Below are 26,844 nucleotides of genomic sequence, written 5' to 3'. Positions count from 1 at the left end.
GCATACTGGGTCTCCTCTCAGCTATATGTCTGCAATACTGCTGTCTAACTTAGATAAAAGATGCCAATAACATTTCTCTTTTGAAGTTTAGAGTAACATGGGCATTTAAGTTAATGATTTTGCTAATTAACTAAGTTTATACATCTTTGTCAAGGCATTTCATTGTTTACATACTCAATAGAATTGGCTAAAAATAGTTTCAGGCTAAGTGAAATTTTTACCACCAAATAGCCATTTCATGTAAATTGTGCAGCCAGACCACTTTTATACCACAGATTGTGTTGTATCTGATTTATTGTGACATCACTTTACTAGACTGGTGGCTTGAAGAGGCGAAGTGTAGGCTTAATGTCAATTCAGAAAAGAGGAACAAGAACAAAGTGCTTTCTTCCTGATGATAACTTAAGTCAGAATAATAATAACAGAGTCAGAATAATAAAATGAGAGATGTTATTAATCCATAGCTGTTCCCGTGGAAAACATTCTCTCCCAAATATCTTTGGTGAGGGGATCTTGTGGCTTTCTTATCACACATTTTTGAAGTGCTATATGCTACTTTGTTTTGGTGTCAAATTAATTAGCATTTCTTTCCTTTTCCTTTGCCCTCAGTATTGTAGGCATTTCTTAGGAGAACATGTATGTTTTCCACAGGTTATTATTTACCCAGATTGTAGTAATATCTAAAAATGGGTCAGGCATAATCTTAATGCAGAAGACACAATCTCTTCTCTCAAGAGACAGCAAACGATTGTAGCCTCATAAATGTGATTTTTGCCACGACTAGTAAAAAGCTGCAGACCTTTTGCTGCTGTGGCAGTGCAGGGTCTTAGGGCTCATCCAGGCTTGCTGTGGCCACAGCTGGGTTCAGCCTGGTTTAGCAGCTGTTTAGAGGAGCAGTGCTTATGGGAGACAACTGTGCCACACTGGGTTTAGAGAGCTTCTGAGAGGGAAACAGGTGCTATGAGAAAAAAAAACATGTAAGTAGCCTTAAGTGGAAGATCAGAAAGAAAGAAATTGCTACACTGCTCCCAGCAAAGACTTCAACTTCCTTGTTGCTGTCCCCTCCTGTTTCCCCCACTTTCTCTAGGAAGACTGAAACCATCAACCTTGGGAATGCAAAAGGACACAGGACAGGTGAGCATCACATCACAAAAAAAGTAAATACTAGGAAAGTGGTGGGGTTTTTCTGGTAATCTTTTTTTTTTTTTTTTTTTTTTTTGCTTTTCGTGTGTGTTTGTGTATATATATGTATAGCAATTTAAATGGTAATATTAGACTTTTCTGGATTAATTAAATAGGTTATGCTGTTAGTCTGTTAAAATATTTATTAAACTAACAGCAACATTTTAGCCTATATATGTATGTAGTTTGTCCCATTTCGCACACAAGATTTTGAGCCTACAAAAGTAAAGCATATTCAGTTACATAATAGAATCACATACGTCTTTTGCATTCTGCATAGTTAGAAAATAATTCCTTGATTTGATCATTTCTTGGAGGTGTGATAATAAAACAGGTTTGCAAAGACGAGAAGGTAGAAAAAGGTTCCTGAGTAGGACTTAAGAACTAAACAGTGTGGTGGAATATCTATGGGTCCTTATTTGGCCCTTAACCTGACATCGGCTCTACCCTTATTTTCTGGGCATGTGGTTGGAACATGTATGCCGCACTTCGGTTCTCTACCTATTAAACAGAAGTAGGTATAATCCAGCACAATGGGATTTCTTCATAAAGATAATAATAATAATAAGATACCTTGTAATGGGGATAAAGTAAAGGCATGCTATTCTGGTTTGCTGGTGTTTTTTTCCAGTTCAGGAAGGATTTTTCCATTAATTTTCAACAGATGCTGAGGGGGAAAAAAATCTTATAGATAAAAATGAGAAAATAAGAAAGATAAAATTATGAAGGCGTAGTTAAGAATGCACTATGTGCTTAAGTATCATCTTGCGCACTTCCCAAATGTGAGGGCAATCTTGTTTTTTCCATGCAGCACTTTCATGCAGCTAAAGCCAAAGACTTGCAGACTGTGCTGACAAGTTGGGTAATATTGGCCTGGCAAACAACAACTTTGAAACGAATTTGAATGTTCACAGTGGATAACTAGATACATGTGAGTTCCCAAAAGAGAGATAGAGAAGTATAAAGCAGGAAATCTTGTGTAAAATTAGGGGGCAATATCATCTTAGTATAGGTGCAAGAACTACTGGAATGCCGTGCTCTTGGTGGCAGTTGAAACTGGTGAAAGTTTGTATGAAATACAGGAGAATGATTAAAAGATTTGGAAACAGCCCCCCTTGAGGGTTTTAATCTGTTTATCAAAGAGATAAAAGAGATAAATTTAAGGGGGGGTGTGTATGTGTTTGTGTGTGTGGGTGAGTGACTGTCTTGCGTACTGGAAGTATTTCCTGGCAAACAAAACTTTGATCAAGGGTTCTCTAATATAGTAGACAAAAGTGTAATAAAATTCAATGGCTGGAAGCTGAAGCAAGACAAATTTGGAACGACAGAATAAGGCTCCAATTTTTAACAGTGAAGATAATTAACTAGTGAGTACCTTGATGAAATTGTGGTTGGTTTTCCCTGGAAATTTTAATTAAGACTCAGGAGATTTTTCTTAGCAAACTCTCTTTTAATTCTGCTGGAATTACTTCTGGTAAATCCCATAACCTTTGTTATTTAAAAGGTCGGATTAGATTATCATAATGACAGTAATTTCTGATTTTGCTATCTGTGTTCAGTAATGATTTATCTCATGTTCTTGTTGTTGTCTCATACATGTTTCTCTTAAATCCCCTTTCCCTGGATATAGACCCTACTTTCTAACTTCTCTGTCCACTGGCCTCTGCTCTTTTCTTGTGTCCCTCGTTCACATGTGCATTTTGATTCGACTCACAGCCTGAACATGATCAAGTCAGTAGACTGAAACTATAAGAAACCAATAACATTTTGCTAAAAATATTGCCTCCCCAAAGAGCTAATGGCTGCCTTGCATTAATATAGATATTAGGGGTCTGAGAACAGGCTGGAAGTGGTTAGAAAAATTATTTCAGTTTGCAAAGCTTTTATAACTTTGATTTTATGAATAGCCATATTTTTTTTAGAAGGGAAGTATCTCTGAACCTCTGTCTCCAGTGCTCCCCAGTGAGACAGAAATGTCAATGAATTAGTTTTTTCATTTAGAGCTCAGAATGGTCTGGATTTAAAAAGAAAGGAAACCTTTACTACAGCAGAAATGCCGCTCTGATATAAGTTTTCTGAACAGTAAATGGATCAAGGTCCAAATTAGGTCTTCATTGTGTCAGGTGCAATGGTAGCAGCCAAACAAAAGCAACCCATAGCCTTAGGTCTGACAGTCTGTTAAATGAATTTGTATGCACACAAGAAAGTGTCTCTGAAACCTGAAGATGCCCAAGAGAGAGACTCTGGAAAGGTTTTACAGACATTTAATAGTTCAAGACATTATTTGTTCAATAATGAAAGAAAAAGGTTTAGAGAGCAATCAGATTTTCATGGACAAAAGCTAGGCTTTTGTCCTAAGGGGGAAAAAGGATCATAGGCAGTGATTTTTGTATGTGTCAGGATGAGATGCAAAAAAAGGGGTTGACAGCTGGAGAAGCAAGAGAAGAGAAAGGGCTGCTCATTCTATCTCATCTGTTTTGTAGGCTTTTATATTCCATTTTGTCCAAGTGTGATTTCTAGCTCTTTCCTCCTCTCTCTATTAGTGTTTCATTCTCTTTTTACACTTTTTAGCACAAAAAAGAATTGGTTTTCATGTTCCTGCTCAGTGCTTTTCCTGTCCCACTGTCCTACATCACTCTCAATATTGAACCACATTTCCCTAACGTTTTGCAAATGCATCTCCATTTTGGTCACATTGGTGTTCACATGACTGCTGTAGCCTCCTCTGAAGTCAGCTGCATGTGTTTTACTGGCTGTGCAGAAGCTAGCGAGCACTGACTGCAAGCATGAGTATCCACACCTCTGCCCTGGAAGAATTAGGTACTTGCCAGCAAATAAAAGTAGGTAACTGTTCCCCAAGTAGCATGAATACTTCTTGAAACCCCCGAAGTATTTGAAATGCACTTGGTTGTCCAGTTTGGTTCTCTCATACTTCCACATTGTTTCCACTCTTCAAAAGTACACTAAGAAATCTACCCTAAGACTGGGCAGCCCAGTAACCAAGCGTTAATATATGGCCAAAGAGCTGGTTGTGCATTGGGAAGAATGCCTTGAACTGAGAACTCCAAGAACTATAACAGTGCCAATACAACGGGGCAGATACTAATCTCCAAGGCCTCTTGCAGTTTCTTTATTTCTTCCACCTTAATGTACTACTGTTTCTGAATGAAAATGAAGAGACAAGCTAATGAAATTCTGCTGGTTTAGAATGAGACAAAACAACCTTATTTATCTATTCAACCAGGAGGTTGTGATACGCACTTGGGCTAAAAGATGTTACTAATTTACTTATGCCTCTTAGGACTGTGAAAAAACTCCCATACCCCTAATCAGAACAGTGATTCTCCCCAGAAAAAAGAACATAGATGCAACTGTTGTTTTGTTTTCTTGTTTGTTTGTTGTTTTTTTTTTTTTTTTTTTTGGGGGGGGGTTGTTTGTTTTTTGTTTTTTTTTTAGATCAGTCTGTTCAGGAGTTGGTTTAAACGAAACAGTTGAACTGAATCTCAGCTACTGCCCTGGAGTTGCTGTATACCAGCAAAATATTCTGAGTATAAACAAATGATTTTTTGTATGTGGGAGGATGATGGAACCAAAACGTGTAGTTTACTTTTGACAGGGATTGGGATCATGCTTGTGGCATAATGTTTTGTTGGCCTGGCAAAAAATTCTGAGCATCGGCCTCTTAAATGTCATGGAGTTTTCGTAGAAGAGATTTTTATTAGGAAATGTCAAAACAAATATCTAAGCATGGGATGGCTCAAAGCTGCCTGTCATACATACAGTATTGATAGATTTTTGGCTGTGTCTTTTGTTCAGTAAATGAGAACACTGGCTTTATGAATTCTGGTTACACGTCTAAATGCCAGAGCTGCCCACACAAAACCTGTGTTGGAACTTTCTAAGCTGACATGGTCGGTAGAAGTGAGAAGTTCTGATTCAAAATAAAGAATCGGGACATCTGTTTCAAGTTTCATGCTTTTGGGGGGATATGATGGAAGGGGAACACATTACTTTAATGTGACAAATACTGATCAATTTATTTCAAACTTTACTTTGATAAATATACAAAATGAAGATACTAAAATATTTGCCACTTTTCCACGAATGCAAATGATAGATGTATCTTAACCCTTTCTTTCAAATTTAGTGTTTACCATTCATCAGTATGATTCAGGCATACAAAGCAGAACAAGGGAATAAGAAGCATCAATTCTTCTGAAAGGTTATATCAAGAATATATACTTGGACTCTGTCTTTTCCAATTGGAATATTCTAAGAAGGAGTATTTACATAATTAGGTATGTAATGGACTTCTTGTTGGTGATACAAAAAAAGAAAAATACAGCTGAGTACCAGCATGAGTGTTGATGCAACTGCTTAACTGTGCAGGGTTTCTGATGACAGAAGTATATTTCTTAAGCCTATTTTCCATTTGACCCATGTTTAGGTGGCATGTACCCCGCCAGTGATATGAATTACTGAAGTAATCATTTGAATATTGGCTCTTATACTACTAAGCTACAAGGCCGGCTAATGAGCATTTCTATTATTGGGCTGCCATTCTCCTAATTATTATCTTCCAAGGCATCCTTAAGAAAGATTTCAAATAACACAGCAGAGATTTTTTGTACAATATTTTTCATAAAGCAAACTATGAACAAAATTGTATGTAGAAAATAATAGTTATGCTTTTCAAAATAAGGATGTAACCCACAAAAAAACACACTTAAAATCCAAGAGACAAGCCTAGGATGATATTCTCAGTGCTGATTGAGATTCTTCTTGACTAACCTTAGTTTAACCTGTTACAGCTAGTTATCTATTTTTCCTAAATGGAAAAGTGCCTATCTCTTAATTACCTATATTTATGTTAGCAAAAATGCTTCTACAGTCCCTCAGAACAAAGGTAGGAAGCAAAACCTAGCTTTGCCCATGTTAAAACTTTTTACCAGCTCTTTTTCTGAGAATTTCTGCTGAACAAATTCTGATAGGTTGGAATTGTAGTTCAAAATTTTGTATCAGCAGAATACGGTAAAACTTCGTGAGCATGTTCATCAGCTATAAATACCTGCTTAGTTAGTAAGCAATACTCAGTCTACATTGTAAATAAAGGAAACAGTCATGTGACTCAGGTAGCATGCAGTACTGTAATTAAAAGCTGTGTCCACTGATTATATGTATGACAAAAGAAATGGCTAAGAAGCACCTTCTAACTTTCCCAGCTAACTGTTGCACTGACATGTTACTCATTACCTGTACTTTGCCCTTATTTCTGTAGGTGTATTATTTTTTTTTTTTTAGATATATAACTGATTTTTTTTAAAAGTGATCTTTTATTTAACTTAGGTGCTATGGTGGGTTGACCTGGTATAGCTGCTGGATACCCACCCAGCCACTCAGTCCCTTTCCTCAACAGGACGGGGAGAGAAAGTAAGATGAAAAAACTCATGGGTCAAGATAATGACAGGGAGATCACACACCAAGTGTTGTCAATGCCAAAATTAATTTAATTTATTGCCAAATAAAATAGATTTGGATAGTGAGAATCAAAGAAATATCAAAAAACCTTCCCACCACCTTTTCCCAGGCTCAGTTTTACTCCTTCATTCCCATTTCCCCTCTCCATGTAGCATGGCTGGGATGGGGATTGGGGTGTTTTTGACACTCCATAACTGTTCCTTTCTGCTGCTTCATCCTCTTCACACTCTTCCCCTTTTCCAGCATATGTCCTTCCCATGGGCTGCAGTCCTTCAGGATAAGCCTGCTCCTGCTTGATTGTTATGGTTTAAACCAGCAGGTAGCGAAACACCACCCAGGTCCTTGCCCCGATGCCCACCTCCCCCAGTCCTCACCCCACCGAGACTGGGGAGAGAATAAGGGGGGGCAGGGGGGGAAGTTAATTTCATGGACTGAGATAAAGACAGTTTAACAGGACAGCAAATAAAGAGGAAATAATGTTAGTAATAACAATAATAAAAAAAATAGAATGTATGAAAGAAGTGAGGCACAATGCAATTGCTCACCACCCGCTGACTGATGCCCAGCCAGTTTCCAGGCAGTGGCCCATGGCCAGCTTTCCCACAAGTTTATATACTGAGCATGACATCATATGGTATGGAATATCCCTTTGGGTAGTCTGGGTCAGTTGTCCTGGCTTCATGTGCCTCCCAGCTTGCTCACTGGCAGGGTGATGTGAGAAGCTGAGAAGTCCTTGGCATAGTGTAAACTCTGCTTAGCACTGTACCCACTACTGGGAAGAAAATTAACTCTATCCCAGCTGAAGCCAGGACAGTGCTCTTCTCTACAGGCTGAAGTTCCTTCAGGAAATATCCACCTGCTCCAGCGTGGGGTCCTCCATGTGCGCAGTCTAGATGCCTGCTCCAGCTGGTCTCTCCATGGGCTGCAAGGCAGTCTCTGCCCCAGTGCCTGGAACATCCCTTCACCCTTCTTCTCTCATCTTGGTGTCTGCAGAATTATCTCATGTGTTTTTTTTTTCCCATTCCTCACTACCACAGCTGCTAGGCAGTGTTTTACGCTGTCTGACACACTTTTTCCCAGAGGCAGCAGCAGGGTGGCTGCAGGGCCCAGCCCTGCCCTGCACTGGAGCCGGCTGGAACCGGCTGTGCCCGGCTCGGGCCACCCCAGCCTCTCCTCAGAGGCCACCCCGCAGCCCCTCTGCTGCCAACACTTTGACACCATTACATCATAGAGGTAGAAAGTTTCAGTAAACTGTCACCTTTGTCCAAAAATATATGATTTTATGGTGTTAATAAATATCTTAATCTTACTAGAAGGGAAAGTTAATTTTTAAAGAAGTTGCATTGAGAAATTGCTAGAAACAAACATCAATTTTAAGTATCAAAAGACAAATCATAGTAACAGGCACTGATGAACCTAAATAATGTTTCTGGTTTGGCATATTTAAAGTTAATTAAACCTATGATTTCTTGAAAAAGGTCAAATCTTTCCCTTCTCTCTCTGTACTCAGTTTAAACTCAGTTTAAATTTGGTACATATCAGTCTTAAGCAAAAGCTCTAGGTGAGTGGTGTAAGAAATCTCACATTCCCTCCAGCATTCATTTATCATTCAGGTAAGTTTAAATAAAGGCAAACAACAATTTCAGCAAAAACCCTAACATGTATGAATATTTCTAAGCTGGGAAATGCTTTGAGATGTCGTAAGTCTGAGTTTTTCTAGTTACATGGTATATGTCGTCTCTCCCCCTTTTGGATTTGTGTTTTTATTGGGGATTTTGTTCTGCCCAAAATGTGTAGTTAAGTTGGAGATGACACTGTCTGGGCCATGGAAACAACACACACTTTTAAAGAGACTTCATAATTTTTTCTTTGCTGCGCTGTACACACAGTGAGCTGAAAGCATGTGTTTGTGTGGTTGCAAAGGATACACTACATTGAGCTGGCATATCTGTTTCACACCCCTACTGATGATTTGTTAAATTGATGTAACTTGCTTGCATTTAATTTAGAACCATTAGTGTAAAAGTAATATCAGTTCCGATGGGTCTTTGTATTCTTCACCTTATGAAACAGACTTGGGCAAACTCATAAGTGATAAAATGTTTCTTTAGTGCCAGGCAGAATACACAGATACAGTGGTTTTAAAGTGTTTTTTACATACAGATATGAATTCTCCTGAGCCATCCTAATTCCAAAACTTGAGAATTATTTCTGAATAGGGCTCAAGAAGCACACACAACTCAGAAACATGTTACTACAGTGCTATTTTCTCTGGCAGTGGCATGGTACTTTGCAGTGTGTTCGTTGGGCAGAGCAATGAAAATTATGGGAGCTTGTCTGATCTTTTCATCTTCTGAGATTCCTCTGAAAGAATGAAAAAGAAGAAAACTTTAATATTAATTCAAAATGGGCATTGATATTGTCATTCTGTCTCTCACTGAAGGAGCTTTTCTTGGGAGCAGTCATTAACAGGTCAGGAGATTTTAAATTGCCCCCTCAGATCTGTATCACAACTTTAGAAAAGCTTTCTGTAATTTGGGATTATTGTGGTGAAAATCCTCTAGCAGGTATCCATCTACTGTGAGGAAACTTTGTAAAGTTGTACAGTTGTATTTTATAAATGTACAGTAGGGAAGGAATTCAAGAATACTTCAGACAGAAGCCTTTAAATAATAAACATAAAAATTCCATTTCCAATATTAATAGTTTATTTAAAGCTTTGTATTTTAAGATTACATTTATTTAGTTTTGGTCTGCTGCATGACTTTTGTAACTCCCACACTTATGCAAATCTTATCCATGGGATGCAAAATGCAGCTGTCATACATATGTTACCCATTGTTCCTGACATACAACTGTGTTAAATGCATTAGCTAAACAATAGGACAAACTTTAGTATAATGATGTTAATCAAGTCATGATTCCTAAGTACAAAATGAAATGTGACACTATACAATGGTGGTTGATTTGAAATATGTCCAAACTGGTATTGTCAGCTAAAGGCAGAAGTTTGTATGAGGGTAAAGTTCCTTTTTAACTGCAGCATAAAAAAATAAGTACTTTATCTATGGAAATAATAACATAAAATTATTTTACACAAAGAAAAACGAGCCCTTTACAAAAATCCACTACTACCATGAGGTATCACTTATCCAGCTATAAAGTATTGTCCACCATCCCAAAAATTAATCTTTTAATTAATGCTCTGCCCTTTTGCCCTAGTAAGACTACATTTTGTACATGGCCTAGGGAAAGAAAATGTCAATAATTATCTTTTAAAATGTAAGATAATTAAATGTTATAAGTATGAAATGTATAACTGTAATGTATAACAGAATTCTAGGAAGTGTTATAACTTCATTTTTGAAGACCCTGAGAAATAAGAATGCCACTCAGAAAGCATTTTTTTTTCCAAATTAAATTTATTCTAACACGTTTTAAAAATTATTTATTATTATTAAATTTCTGCCAAGTTAAATTTAAATAAGTTTTTAAAAAATATTTGCTTTAAACACAAGCATGATTTATTAGTTTTTTAATTCAAGTCATCTTATCTCAAGCGATCACCTTTTGCCATAGAAATTAATACTCCTCAGTTTGCGGGATTATACAAGATATCAAATGGTTAAGCTTTTCAGTCTTAGTTTGTTTGGACTGTTAGTAGGGTTTCTGTAAAAGAGAGGTTTGGTAATTATTAATTTATGATTAGAACTATTGTTTCATGATCAATATTTGTGTACTTGAAGTGGTAACATTTTATCCAATTCCCATCAAGCCTGTGTGACCATGTACACAAAATGTGAAAGAGTACTTGATTAAATATGATTGCCTGGCTTTTTCCTCTAAGGAAAGAGACACTGTACATTCATGTGAGAACCATAACTCATGAGCTGATTAGAAATTTCTTTTAGAGTTCTAAAGTCTGATATATGTTTGAGCCTCTGAAGTCTGTGCTTCGGTGGGATCCCAGGAAGGATACCATGGGGCAAGAAAATGGCATTTTAGATAGGAAAGGTTTCATGCCTCAGAAATGAAAGTATTAATTCTGCAAGGTACTATATATTAACCTGGCTCTCACCTCCACTATTTGACAGAGGCAAAATACAGATAACAATTCAGAGATACACTTTAAATGACAAATCATTCATAGAGAATGGTTTGAGATTCTTGGAGAAAAAATATAAAAATACCTTGCACTGCTTGATTTATTAATTAAGTTATTCTGAAGTGTTGCATGAAGACTGCAATACACTCCCTAAATAAGGGTATTTTATTTCATAAACACCAATAGAATTTGTGGTGTTGCTGCAAACAGGAGTGGGGTTTCCCAGCTGGCAGATGCTCCACCACAACTGAAAACTCATGAGCAGAGCAATGTGAAAAGAATCTCTCACATTGCTGAATGTTGTGATTTAGAGTCTTGCTTATAAGAATTAGATACCTAATATTCAAGTTGTTTGGATGTTTAGCTTTTGAAATTGCTTAAAGGAGTAAGAATATACTAAGATTTCGTTGAAAAGAATGGCCTCTACTGATATATATGCCTCGGACCAAATCCAGTTCTTATTTATATCAGCAGAATGCTATTAATGTCAATGGGTACTTGTCAAACATAGCTGAGAGACTAGCTGAGTGATTTTTAAATAGCCAAAGTTCAAATGAGAGGTAGTTTATAAAAAATTAGAACTAAACAGCTTTTTATTTGGCTGAAGAGTATCTTTCACTTTTTGATCAGGTTGTTTTCACAGACAAACAATGTTGTCTTTGCTAAGTAGAAAAGTTATTCTTTTTGGACAGAAAGGATATGGCTGGAATTTTTAATGAAAAGAATGTAAGTGATTTCATTCTACTTACACAGGCAAATTTACTCACAAAATTTCAGAGGGCACTGAACAAACAAAAGTTCGTAAGAGGAAATTAGTATAGTAGAAGAAATAGTCAAACAAAGCAGAAGTCAAATTGGTGTCTCATGTGTGCCCTGGATAGATATCAGGAAGTCAGACGTAAGTAAGAGTAGAATTTAGCCAAAGCCACAGTGTTTTTAATATGGTTATCATGACTAAAGCTCCATTTTCTATTCTGTTTTTTGGGGTTTTTTTTTGGTTTTGTTTTTTTTTTTTTTTTGGGGGGGGGGGGTTGTTTGTTTGTTTTGTTGTGTAGTTTTGGGTTTTTTTTTAAGATTTAAGAATATATGTAATTCTGAAATAGGATCTGTCCTGGTTTCAGCTGTAATAGAGATAATTTTCTCCTTAGTAGCTGGTGCAGTGCTGTGTTTTGGATTTGGTGTGAGAAACAATGTTGATAGCACACTGATGTTTTCTTTTGTTGCTGGGTCATGTTTATACTAAAGCAAGGACTTCTTAGTTTCTTGGGCCCTGCCAGCAAGAGGGCTTGAGGAGCATGGGAAAATAGGAGGAGACACAGCCAGGACAGTTGACCCAAAGTAGCCAAAGGGATATTCCCTTATCATATGGAGTCCTGCTGAGTGTATAAAATGGGGGAAGAATGAAGTTGTGGGACATGTGGCATGGCGTTTGTCATCCTGAGTAACTGCCACGTGTGATGAAGCCCGGCTTTCCTGGAGATGGCTGAACACCTGCCTGCCAGTGGTAAGTAGTGAATTAATTCCTTGTTTTGCTTTGCTTGGATGTGCTTTACCTATTAAATTGTTTTTATCTTAACCCTCGAGTTTTGCATTCCTTTTTGATTTTCCTCCCCATCCCTCTGGGTGAATGTGAGTGAGTGAGTGACTGTGTGGTGCTTGGTTGCTGGCCTATGCTAAACCATGACAGGATCAAATAAAGTCCCATCAAAGTGAAACCCCAGAAAAAAATCAAATGCACATCCCAAATATCTGAGGCATAGTTAGAGCACTTGGGTGGCACATGAGAAAGATTCCACTTGGGAATGTTAGATCAAGATTCATTAAATTAATAGGAGTTAATTCATGCCAAGGGTGTAAATTCCTGAATGACTGGGATATCAGTTACTCCAACACAAGACACTTTAGCTGTTTTCTGTTGGAGCCATTCCATTTTAGGTAATTAATATATATTCCTTGGTAGAGAGATTTTTATGTTGTTCTCCAGCATCCCTATTTGTTAAACTATGAATTTACTCTCTCTTTTACTGGCCCAATGCAGTTATACTGTCTTATATAATATGCAAAACCTCTAACTGGGGAAGAGTGGTGGTGGTGAAGAGAGAGAGATTGTCCCCCCATCTAGATCACCTAAAGCTTTCAAGGTGGAAGTTGAAGCTGCTGATCTGATTAAATTTTCCAAATCTCAGAAGTGCTTTCTGTGTGGAGTTAGCTTAGGTCCTGCAGACATTTCTCACTTTGTTTCTGTTTTATTAGTGCCATTAAGTGTTTTTTTTTCAGGACAGAGGAGTGTGGTGGGGAAAGCATTCACTCCTGATAATTTCTGGTTTTCATGTAACTTTATTTTCAGGTGGAAAGGTGTTGTGTTGGAAAATTCCCAACAAGTTCTAATCACATACTTAGTCTGAGGTTAGATGTCGTCTTATCCCTGATGAGGTATTGCAAAATCTTGCCGCTTCATTCAGGCAGACAAATAAGGCTTTTGAACCAACAAAATTATTATCTTGGGTCTTAACCCTTCTTCTGAATCTTGAATTCTTCTGAATTCTGAATTACGTATAAATTTATGCCACCTCAGCTTCATGAGGCAAAAGAAGCTCAGTACTCCTGAATTATTTTTCCTACAGCTAAACACAGAAAATTTTAGTCTGGTTATTTTGAAAATGTAATTTTTAACCTTTCATCTTGGTTTCCACAATGGTATGTCATGCTGATATATTACAGATTAATTGGGGAATTCTTGTATGGTTTTGGAAAACCAGCGCTCTTCACCAAAATAAATACAGTGCCTTCCATATCCAGGGTTCATTATCTTGGCAGACCGATCTCTTGGTACTTAAAAAAATAATGATGGTTCTTTAAATAAGGTACTTTGTTCTATTAGAACATTTGTGATTTTTATGGTGCAGCTATTCCAGTGCTGTGTAGTATAGAACATATCCCCCATAAATATATAAATAAATCAGAAGTAGTGGGATGAGAACAGAGACTTAAATTGCTGTGCTTTGCCTTAGTCTCCAGGTTATTCAAGTACTTTTCCCATAATAGATTACAGGGTTTTTTAAAGTTTCAGGCACTGTGAATTAAATGACTTACTAAGTTAACCTGTTTTCTTGGACATATCTGATATATTCACAAAGATTAAACCTTATCTGATTAAGAGATTTAGCCAGTCACAACATATTCCAGTATTTCCACAATATGGAATGTGAACTCATGTTTCTACACCACCAGAAAATTGAAAATCCTAAGAAAATCTGCTTTCTAAAATGTGTATATCTATAAAGAGTTTTCTATTTTAGATGAAGTATTTCTTTTAAGCATCTTCTTAAAAAAAAAAGCAAAAAAAAAAAGCTTTTAATTAAGAGTTGTTCTAATTTAGTTGCCCAAGGGCAAGTAGGATTGTATATGAAGGGATTTTTTTTTTCTAGTTAAGAAAATGATTTATTAATTTCAATGTTAACTTCCTATGTTGTCCCTAGAAAGCTGGAAATGTTATTTGGTTTATGGCATTTTATCAGGAGCTGGGAATTGAGCTTGGATGCTCCCTGGTGAATGCCATGTTTTTCTAGTTGGCTATAGTACTGGACTAATGCAAAAGCAATTGCTAAGAGGGATCTTAAAAAAGGAAGTCTTTATTTTATGTCCCTTTATTTGAATCATCACCACTTATAAATGCATCTAGCCTCAAAGTGAAAATTTCTGGTTTATGTAAATGATTGGTGTTTTGGGAGTATGTTAAAAGAAACTGAGGTGCTGTTGCCTGTTTCTGGTGTGAGTTGTGCTTGTTTCACAAAGAGCAGGCCTTGCCTTAATTTTTCAAACACCAGAATTCTAGTTTGATTTTTAAACCTGTAAAGTCCAGGTTAATTTCTTTGAAAACTTATTTCTCTATATTTTAACATCGAAGTTCAATTTCTCAGTTATTTATTGTTTATCACGGGTGGAGTCTTGCCAAACAACTTCTACATTCCACGTATGCAGAACTGACATTGATAGATGTCGTGTGTGTTGTCCCCCCGCCCCAATCTTTTTCTCTCACCTGCCTACTGTAGCACACAAAACAAAGCTGGGGTAGCTTTTCAAGGACGCAAGTCTTTAAAGTTTAAAGAAAAACTTAAAAAGACAATCAAGGAAAAAAACGACCAACAGTGGACCACTGAAGCTTGAAGAACAATGAGATCCTCTGTTTCAGCTGTTATTTAAGACATCACATCTGGCAAACTGATATAAAAACACAGTCTCATGTTTTTTAATTACTTTTGTTTCCTTTGCCTTCTTTTCTTTTGTAGGGACTAAGCTGAACTATGTTGTATTTTGCAATCTGCCATTACCTACATGCAGCTGCAAAATTTACCAGAAAAAGAAGGATGCATGTTGGAGGTGTAGAGAAGAAAGGACTTTGACTCCAATTTATGCAAATAAAATACCATGACCACCACTACAAAACCAAAGCAACACCTGCTTTCCTACACTGCTTTCAGATGAGTGTCACATTATGTATGCAGTGATGTCTTGAAAGCCAGAGCTGGTATTGCTACAGCAGTGCTTTTTAAACTGTCTGCACAGTACAAAGCACTTTATGGAAGCTAAGACATTGTCCTGAGAGTGTAAAATTATTTTAAGGTGCTTTTTTATTTATTTTTTTTTAACTGACAAGATCATCTCAGCCTAGTATTTGGTGTCTGTAGAACAGGAAGAATTGCAACTTCTTTGGACTCACTGATTGTGCTTAGTCTTAGTTACAAACCAGAATAGTCTATTGCAGCTAGAAGAGTGCCCATACTGTCATTGCAGCAGTATTCAGTATGGGTAGTAATAAAAATAGTTTTTATAGTGGCCTAAGTTCTCGAGGTCTTTGTCATTCAAATGTTTGGCCTTGGTGAAAAAAAAATTAAAAATAAAAACTGAGGCATCTAAAGCTCCTAAACTGAACTCTGAGATGGAGAGAGGGGATTGACATGAGATTCAACAGAGCATGGCTAAGGAAACAAGGAATAAAGCCATTTGAGTCTGAAAGGATCAAAGTACTGAAAGTCTTTTGCATGAGATGTGCAATCTTGTAATCAATATGATGTTTAACACAATGAACAAATACTTCAATAGTGACAAAATATGTTTTGATTAGTTCAACTGATAAGACGTTATTACATTCTGAAACTGCTGGACCTTGCACAATTGTTTTATCAACAAAGGCTGCAAACACAACAGTGCATTAGTCTGATTTCCCGTATATGAGTAAGGATGTGCAAACCTTTGCTTAAATGAACTACAAAAGGTAACAGAGTCTTAAGCAGTGTGTAAAATCCTGGCCATTAAAAGAAAGTCTGCTAGAGAAGCTATTTCTGTACTCACAGTAATATCTACTAATTTCAGCTGGCTTAGTCAGTAGAATTTCTCTCTGTGTTTTTCTTACTATTTTCCTAAATTCCAACTTAAAATTCTTATTAGGAGAAGGAAATAAAAACAGTGATACAGAAGCACGAATTATTCCGGTTATTTTGTGCTGCTGTATTGACAAAAAAGTAACACAGTGGGGCTAGCAAAATGCAAGCTGTCTTGAATTTTAGGTGGAAAATATATAGGGTGACCGTAAAAGTACAGGAAATAAGCTTGAAAGATAGCTGAGTAGATAATGATGTTATTGAGCAGTATAGTGACATGACTTGCTGTTTCTCTGCCTCCGTATTTTCTTGATGGTCAGCCCAGATTATTAGAGTATAGTGTAAACTATACAGCTGAAAAGGAATAATTCAACCTAGGACTCTGCAGCCATTGCTAGCCTTAGTGCATTTTGCCTTGCTAAGAAGGATGAAAATACAGCGTGGAGATATGCAATGAGATAAACTGTTCTATGCTAAATGCGTTTTACAAAGCAGCCACACAAAGCCAATGCTTCATGCAATGCTTTGAGTAAATACCATATTATTACCTGTTATGCTCAATTTTTGTGTATTCAAGTAGAAAAGGGATCTCAAGGTCTAAAGTGGGGGGTAGATAAGTGGAAGGGAACAGATGAAAGGAATTATTATTCTTCTATAGATAGGGAATTTTGGCAGGCTGAAAGTAAGTGGTTTAGTGCCAAAACATAAAATAAATCCAGATTACCATGTCATTTCCCCAAATTAAAGCCCACTTTTACTTCCAGTGAAGAAACATCTTTGAGTCATATGGATATTGTTGGATGTTGGCAACGTCAGGCTTTGTGGGATAGGTGCAGGGTATTTGATTAAGTTTTAGTATTGTGGTTCCCAAAGCTGCTTTTGCTATACACTAATTCAATTCAAGTGTTTCTTGAATGTAAAATACACTTCAGAGCCTGATTAAGACTTTTTCAGTCATGTCAGCTGGCAACTTCTCCACTATATCTAGTAACAATCCATCCCCCCAGCATATTTCCCAAATGCTTGTAGAATGAGCAACAGCCTACTGAACAGCAAACTTTTACTGAGGAAACTAAGCCCACGGAGTGGGCTCACGAATAGCTTCAGTCTGGAAGCTGGTTGGGTTGTACAAAGTTTGCACAGACTTTGGTCAGCTGGAATACACCACTTTTCAGAGAGCATCCTGATTCACTTTTCTGGGCTTACTGGTCTGGATTTTCTACTCACTGAATCAGCAAGACTCATCTTACACAGATGGAAAGCAATATTTGGACATAGGCACCCAAGATAGTATGGACTGATTTGTGCAGGTATAATTCCATTTCTGTATTGTGAAACATGTTTGAGAAAAGGTACAGAGAAGAGGATGCAGAGGATACATGATATTTGATGACATTTTTATATTAAGAAATCACTCTGGTTTGCTGAAACAAGAAAACAAAGATACAAAATACATGTGTTGCTCACTATATCACTAACTCATTTAATCTAGGATTAGAACTGAGTAATAAAATATTCAGCATAGAGAGGTATACTATTTTTCAGAAGAACCAAGAATGCTACAGAGAGACAATGATGCAGTTTAACAAGCAGTTTTTTAGAATTTATGAGAAGACATAGGACTGTCTGCATTAAAGGTATAGAACTCCTCTGGGGCCCTCAGAAGAAAATGTAAAGGAGAGAATGAATTAGAAAATGAATAAGTTGCAGCAAAAATAATTATTAGATAGCTATTCAAGGTTACAGTGAAGACCAGGGGCTAAGCCCAGCCATCTTTAGAACTGGGATGAATGGCTGTAAGTAATGGCGAGAACTTCATCTGTCTAGGGACCATTGTGTAAACACTCTTAGATGGAGGAACATTACAGAAGTATTTTTTTCTTGATAAGACTGGATAATGACAAATTGACCTACAAGTACCTAAGGTGACTGAGCTCTACCTGAGCCGTGGAACTTCACATCTGAAGTACTTAAGAGGGAACAAGAAAAAGCTCTAGAGCACCATTCATTTAACTGTTATTTTCAGAACCATTATGAATTTTTATTCCTTGTGAGTGGGATGTGCATTTCTCACCAGAACTGTCCAATAAGTGGATATGGAGACACTGCAGTATTGCTTTTTACTTTGGTTTTCCACAGCTTAAAACCCAGTGAATAGATTTGCTGCTTGAGGAAATTTAAATAAATGAATATCATTACAGAAGATGACCATCAGGTTGCCAAGCTGAGGTACATGCAAAGAGATCATGTGAAAAGAATAAACTTAGTGAACTAAAAAAAGAAGTGCTTTCTTAAGCAGAAAAAATATTTCTCAGTGAAGTACATATTTCAGCTCACTACCTCTGATGATCAATGAATATGAGATACAGACTTCAGTAGCAATGACTTTTCCATTAGGGTACAGGTGGTCAACTTTAGGTGAATTCCTATTTGCAGAAAATGAAAACATCTACAGGGACATAAGTAAGAAGTGGGAAAAAAATTTATTATACCTCTGGATGATATTGGATATATTTAGGATTTTCTTGGTGGAGATGGGAGATTATGGTTCAAATTCCTGTGGGCAGAAGGGGAAATTCAAAGTCAATTGCTCATAGCTTAAGCAAACCATAAGCTATTCAGGTCAAAAAGAGTCAATTTCTCTTTGAACTTTGCTCTGAATATTTTGTTGCACTTTTGCAAATTTAGCTATTGAGGAATTAGGTTCATATTTTCTCATTTTTAGTGCATTTTGACTAATATATTGTTCATAAAAAAATTTTTGATTGAAGGTTTGTGGTTTGATGAAGGGGAGGGGAGAAATATATTGCTGTGAAAAAAAAATATTGAAAATACACAATTTTCAGAGTGAAAATAAGCTACCATCATTCCGGAGCCATCTTGCAGTTTTTAAGTATTGGTTTGAATAATGCTTGAAATAGAAGATGTAATGATTTCTAAAAAGAAGTAATAATTTCTAGTTAAGTTTTTTCACTTTTTTTTTTTTAACAAATACTCAGCAGTTTTATTTGAATACTTAGAGGGGAGATAAGTTATGTCATCTTGCTCTGCACAGTGCTGTAAGAGATATTTATGATTTATTACAATGGAAAGCTATGGATGGAGCAGGGGGGAATAAAAAGTGATGGAAACAAGGCAAAGAAAAAAAAAACCAGAAGAGGGGCTCATGCTTTTACTTTTTACTGAAATACCTTGGGCTGTGAAATCACATATTGCAGCATGAATTTCAATCAAATTTCTTGAAAGTAAGTGACTCCTTTAAAACACTGAAAGGCTCAAGGAGTTTATTTCAGGTGCCAGTTACTGATGTTATTTACATTTTCAAAAGCAAGAGTTCCAATTGACTGAATTGTTAAATTGAAACTCCCAGAGCAAACACTTCACTAAGGATGGATCCATGTACTCTTTCTACTTCCAAGAACACAGGCTGTATTATTTTTAAACCAGACAGAAATGAAAATATTTCTTACCAGGGAAATTTCAGGAGGCAGAAGGCAGATTGAACTACTGAGCTTGTATATGTATTAAAAACAAACATTAAAGTAAAAGTTGCTTTCAGACTCTGAATTGTCTCTGGAAGAAGCCAGACATAAGCAGAGTCAAAGTGGGTTACCACTGATTTAATGGAACACCAGATACTGTGAATTTATTGTTGAAAGCCTAGGTAGGTCAATGGTGAAACATTTGTGGATGAAATGAGCTCAAGAAATGTGCATCCTTTGCAACTTGGGGCTGTTCAATAAACATTCTCATGCACTTATGAGCAAACTGTGCTGCTTGTTCTCTTTGAGGAATCTCTGTGAATGGACCAATATTTTCTTGAATTGGATAATGAGTACAGAATACTGGCTGACTGCTGCAAAAATACTTTCTAGTTAGTTTGACAGCTATTCTTTATCATTTCTTTATCAGTATTCAAAATTTTCAGCTGTTTTAACTGAAAATTTAGGACAGGTGGGTTTCCTGATTAAGTAAGATAAATAGTGTCATTTAGACCAGCCTGGTGCTAGAACATGAATCATTATGTAGTTGAATACACCTGCGTAAAGAAAACCGGCACAAATATTACACACTGTTTAAATTCCTGTCTGAAAAGAAAAATGTATAGATGACTTCTAGGCCTTAAACTGTCTCAATACAGAACTTCCTTGCACTGTAAAATGCTTTTCACTTTTTGGTTAACACAACTGAGTTGTGACTGGCTCTTCGTGCCTGTGTTTCTTAGTAAAAATCACTAAAAGCAAAGAGATCACAAAAAATTTCAAAATGTTCCCACTCCCAGGATTTCAGCTTTGGTCTAACATTGACTACTCTGCAGAGGTCTGCTGTGTGCCAAGTTAATCTTTACATTCTCAACTAGTAGTAGTCTGATGACCTATAGCATAGTGGCAAAAATTTCCGCTGTATCCAGCATACACTTCAGCACATTTAATATGTTAGTCACCTTTCTTTTAGTCATTGTTGTGCCAAGGAGTTGCAGAGGTTTTAGAAACAGGTTTTTGGGTTGTTCTGTTTTGTGTGGTGGTTTTTTTTTGTTTGTTTGTTTGTTTTTAATTTAGAGTCAAATAGGGAAACAGTACTCAAGACTGCAATATGAAATCCTAAATTATGATAATGTCAACTTTCTTCTGGAAAGAAATTATAGCATTGTTAAGAAACTCATCTGAAGAGACAAGACTCAATATCTTCCAGCTTCCCAACAGCACACAACAATGAGCTGCAGTGTTTCTGAGGGCGATGGCACTCACGCTTTTTCCCTGTTTGGCCCTTCCGTTGCCCTTCAACACCATTCTTTAATCCTGTATTTCCTGAGGTATGAACTGTAATTTATTGCTCCTCATTTCCACATGCTGACTCCTTCCTTTCCCCTCTAGAGTTATGAAAAATCACTTCTTGGGGTAACTAGGTATCTTTACATTTCTTGACCTGGACGCCCTCAGTGTTAAGACCTATTTTAGTCTCTTGAAACCTCTACACAGGTATTCCACAGCTTTGATCTTGTCATCAGGCTTTAGGCAACACTCCATGCACACCATGACTTGCCTGACTACTAGTGACTGTTCAAGTTTAATCATCACTGACTTGGCTTTCCCAAAGTCTTTGACTCCTTTAAAAACCCAACTTAGCCAGAGCAGACTTTCTGAAGTAAGAATGCCTACTGCTGAGCTAAAAAGACTAGGTAAAAAAAAGAAAAGAAAAGAAAAAAGTACAGAGAACCAAAACACCATAAGGTTTGCCTGTAAATATCACAGTCTTGAAGTTATTTTAAATACTGAGGCCTTAAAACCCTTAAAGATCTTCAAGTCTGGGCTGAAAAAAAAAAAATGTATACATGTATTTTCATTTGAACACAAGCTGCTGCTGCATCTTTGATTTATCTTTGAAACAGATGTGTTTTGAGTTGAAGTTAGACTTCAAAGAAGAAAGTAAATGTTCAGTAGAAAATATTTTTCTTATTCAGAGTAAAGACTGATAGTATAAATTTTGCTCTGAAAAGATAAAACTGTATTCTAAATGTTCCATTCAGAAGTTCAGAAATTTAACTCAGAAGTACAAGAAAATTACAGTTGTGAACTTTAGGCACATTTCTTCAACAGCTCAAATCCACAGCGTTAAGCAGGAACATATACTATCTGGCTGTTGGGATGATTACCTATATTCATGCTTGAAATGCTTGAACACCCTGCAAAGTTTTTCAGCTGGTTTGACTTAATTTCTGTGGTGCAGAGGCCAGAAATTGTCTGATCCTCCTCCCTTGTTCTTCAGCTTGAGCATTTAACATCCATGCTCAATTCCCGGATGTTTTTGTCTTTGTGTCTAGTCACCTACCCTGACACATACCCAGATGCATACATTATTTCGGTACCTTGCTGAAACAGTCTCTCTTCAGTTAAACCCTAGGCTAAATCCTACAGAGTTTTCCTCTTGTCCTCCCCAGCAAGTTTGAGACACTACTCGCCTTTCAGCTTTGTCCAAATGCTCCATGCCTGCAGCTTTGTTAGTGCTTCTTTCTGCTTCCTTTCTCTGCTTGGGCTTTTGTTGTGGTTTAACCCCGGCTGGCAACCAAGCACCATGCAGCCACTCACTCACTCCCACTCACCCAGAGGGATGGAGGAGAATCAGAAAAGAATGCAAAACGCAAGGGCTGAGAGATAAGAACAATTTAATAGGTAAAGCAAAAGCCGCACGTCCAAGCAAAGCAAAACAATCGGCAGGCAGGTGTTCAGCCATCTCCAGGACAGCAGAGCTCCATCACGCATAGCGGTTACTTGGGAAGACAAACACCATAACACCAAATGTCCCCTGCTGCATTCTTCTTCCCCCAGTTTACATACTCAGCAGGACGCCATATGATAGGGAATATCCCTTTGGCTACTTTAGGTCAGTTGTCCTGGCTGTGTCCCCTCCCAGTTTCCCATGCCCCCCCAGCCCTCTCACTGGCAGGGACCAGGAAACTGAAAAGTCCTTGACTTAGTATAAACGTCACCCAGCAACAAAAGAAAACATCAGTGTGCTATCAACGTTGTTTCTCACACCAAATCCAAAACACAGCACTGCACCAGCTACTAAGAAGAAAATTATCTCTATCCCAGCTGACACCAGGACTTCTATTTACAAACCTCTCTCTTGATTTCCCTTTATACTTCCTCAGCTTCTGAGCTGGTTTCTCCTATGCTCAGCCTTGCATTAGGATCTCCTGTTTTGCTCTTTTCTGCCTGCCATGGTTTAACCCCGGCTGGCAACCAAGCACCATGCAGCCTCTTGCTCACTCCCCCCCACCCAGATGGATGGGAAAGGAATGTAAAACTCAAGAGTCGAGATAAGAACAATGTAATAGGTAAAGCAAAAACTGCGCATGCAAGCAAAGCAAAGCAAAGAATTCATTCATCACTTCCCTGGGCAGGCAGGTGTTCTGCCATGCCCATGGAAGCAGGGCTCCATCACACATAACAGTTACTCAGAAAGACAAACACCATAATGCCAAATATACCCACCTCCCTTCTTCTTCCCCTGGTTTATATACTCAGCAGGATATCACATGGTATGGAATACCTCTTTGGCTAGCTTGGGTCAGCTGTCCTGGCTGCATCCCGTCCCAATTTTCTGTGCCCCTCCAGCTCTCTCTGGCAAGGCCCAAGGAACTGAAAAGTCCTTGATTTAGTACAAACATCACCCAGCAACAACTAGAAACATCAGTGTCCTATCAACATTGTTCTCACATCACAGCCAAAACACAGCACTGCACCAGCTACTAAGAAGAAAATTAACTCTATCCCAGCTGAAATCGGGACACTGCCAAATGACTTCAAAGTCTTCCACCTGATAGAAGATACACTTCACCCAGAAGCTGCTTTTACCAATAAACCAGATCTTTGTTTACAAAAAGAAATTAACATTTCTCCTAGATTGTGGTTTCCAGGCAAACATCCTGTTTCTTATTAATAGACCAATATTTTGTGTAGGCAATTAGCAGGGTCAGGGCTATGATCGTCAATGTTCTGTTCCATTTTAAGTGTCAAAATCTGTTAGGTTTCAGTTATGATCCAGCTGTATGATCATACATCCTGATGCACACGGAGAATACTGGAATTTTTTCTGCATGTGAATAGTCAGCAAGAAGAGATTTATAACCATGTCCTTAATAATATCAGCTTCTTAATCCTTTTAGCGGATAGAGAAATATTATGTCTATGTAATATTTGGAGAGACCGATCTTGAGTTATTCAAGGTCAAGCTGGTATATGTATTGTAGAAATGATTGTATGTCTTATCTTTAACTTCACATCTTATTTATAGTACATTTCCTCCTTTTTGTATCTTTAGTGTGAAGACAACAATGCTAGTGATAAAGATGATAAAGAACTGGCAGGCATCTAGGTTTAACCATTCTGTCACTTAGGGCTGCGTTCAAGGTCTATATATAAATGAGCTTTGAAGTGAATTTGACTACCTTTCCTTTAGTATGTATGAGAGGCTGCTTTACACTAAAACAGAAATGCAAAGATTTTACCTTTAGCTATATGCATATAATATTACTACATAAAATTGTAGTGTATATATATTATAAATATAAAACTAAACAAACCTATGTAAAATTATATGTGGCTATTATTTGTTTTATGTATAGCTATGTGCTATTCATCACCATTCAAAAAGTTTAACCATTTAATAATATGTCTATAAATATAGCAATAAAATTAGAATGATATTTTATCTAAATATGTGCTTTTTGCCTTTAATATGTATAAACAGACTAAAATAATTATCTGAAAATACTTTATTGTAAGCTTTATGTATCATTTGAGGTTACAACATTGCAGCATCCCAGAGGATCATTGAATTCTTCTGCTGCCTCGTGCATCTGCTGTATGAACCCCCCATTTTATTCAGGAATAAAGAAACAATAGCAAAACAAACAAAACATCAAACAGCGACTCCTAGATGTCTCAGAACATTTTCTTGGTTGCTGATTTCACCATCTTCCTGTGTCTGAACAGCTCAATTTCTGAACTTACGTGGAGTAGCTTAAATAGCATGACACTGTACTTGCAGGATAAAGACACCCACAGAATCATTTTTTCCCTCTCTGTTCTAATAAGATTTCTGAACTTACTGGATCTTCTTTACTGCTTTTCATTACTGTCATGCATGATAATATTAAGGAGCAAGAAAACAGTGCAATATTCCAAAGCATCAAAATGTGTGTAGTTGTTTTGCAGTTGGCAGCAGCAGCACTGTGGCAAATTTGAAATGTATTCTTCTCTCCCCTTCTTCCTCACCTCTTGCTTTTGTCCCATTAGCATTGATCTCCAGAACCTGGTGTGCCGGTGGCAGGGAGGAGAAGCCTGTTCATAGCCCTCTCTGGGGAGCCCTCAAAAGCCTGAGGGCTAGTTCTGTATATGTGTTTGGAAAGTGTGCTGGAACTAAGCTGTAGGATCAGCTTTTGCCTTGCAACCAGGGTCTGATTCATCAGCCTTTTTTCTACATGTCTAGTCCACATACTCACCTTGTTCTAGGGCCTGATGAACTGTATGTGCCTTCAAAAAGATACATTGGAGTTTGGGTCTTGAGTACTGAATGGTGTTCTGCCTATGTAAAATATATTGGTGGAAGAGGATTGCAGTATCTGCTCCTAGGTCATCATGTCTGCTTACACAGTGAGAACTGAGAACAATTAAGTGACAGTTTCTGCAATAACAGTTTGTGTGCTTGGGTCTTGTTCTGTGCTCATCCTGAGGCTGAATTTGAAGCTCTGTCCTTGAAGCTCCTATATTTCCATGGGTTAGAGGATCCCATAGTATTGTTCTTCAGACACTTCAGGTGTCACTTATTTTCTGATAGAAACTAATATGCCTTTAAAAGCATGAATCAAAGGAGTATTTTAATTTAAACCGTCTTAACTTGCTAGTCTCTTACTGACCTGAAAGATAAAGAAATGTAAATTGTATTCAAACCTCTTAATTGCTGCCAATAGCAATTCTTTTGTTACTCTGTAAGTGAAACAGTAGTATCTTTTAGAGAACAAAGCCCGAGGTAAAAAAGCAGTAAGTGCCTCATTAGCAATACTGAGCTACAAGTGTGCCTAAGACCCCACAGACTTCAAGCCAAGAGTTAAAATAGGTTACACTGAATGGATGACTAAATTGTTCCAATGACAGTCTCTCTTTGATGAAGGTGCCTAGAGCTATCGGTTCTCAGGTCTGCCTACCATACCCATCTGTCTTTTACCATTCAATACAGTTAACTTCTTTCTCAATTCAGTATCTTCAAGGTATTTGAAAATTGGGAACCAGAGATTATAAAATAATAGCTCTTGCAGTAGCCACTCACAGTTAAGAGACTGTTAAAGTGATTGGGTGTTTATTTTAGTGAGTATCACAGAGCACTAAAACAAATAAAAAATGCATTAGTTGTGAGTTACAGAAGGAGACGTTTTGAACCACTGAAGCTGGGTGAATCAAACCTAGAAAATTTAGAATATTCTTTGTGTGTTAGTAGATATATATCTATATTACATTTTGGATAGACTTTAAACCAGACTGCAGGCATTTCCCTTTCATCTTCTGTATACTTAATAACTTTGTGAAGTTTATTGAATGCTATGACAGAGAGATGCTATAAAAGAAAAGTGCCTGGCCAACTCCTGCTAGCTTTGCTCACGCAGTTAGGTAGTGCCTGCATCAGTAAATCATACAATGCTTTTTCCAGCACTAGAAGATGAACTGATTTCTCAGCTGTCTTCAGCAACCAAATGAGAACACTTTTAGGTCTCTTCCATCTCAAAAATGCTCTAAAGTGAAAAAAAAAAGAAAAAAAAAAAGCTCAAGCAAAAGCACTTGCTGAAAGAAGCCGTGTTCTTTTTTTAATAGTTGTAGCAAATGGGACAAATGGCACATGGGTGGTGGACAGAAAGGTAACTTGCCAGTCGAGTACAGATTTCACTGAAGCCAGGTAGATTCCCAGTTCTGATAGTAAGTTTCAGAATAATTCAAGACACAGGTTTGAGTTTGTGTCAAAAAGTGCATAAGGTTGATTCATACATGTATATTTTAAATAGATCATTAAATAAAATTGAATGCAACTAAGTAAAATCCAAGAGCTGGTTTATAAATAAAACAAAAAAATCTACTGTTTCTCCCAGCAGAAAGGAATGAAGAAAAAGTTAATGTTTGATTCCAGGCACATATTGTAGCACTC

Source organism: Falco naumanni, chromosome 3, assembly GCF_017639655.2.
Source record: "Falco naumanni isolate bFalNau1 chromosome 3, bFalNau1.pat, whole genome shotgun sequence".
Taxonomy (NCBI): Eukaryota; Metazoa; Chordata; class Aves; order Falconiformes; family Falconidae; genus Falco; species Falco naumanni.
Note: the sequence above shows the minus strand (reverse complement) of the source record.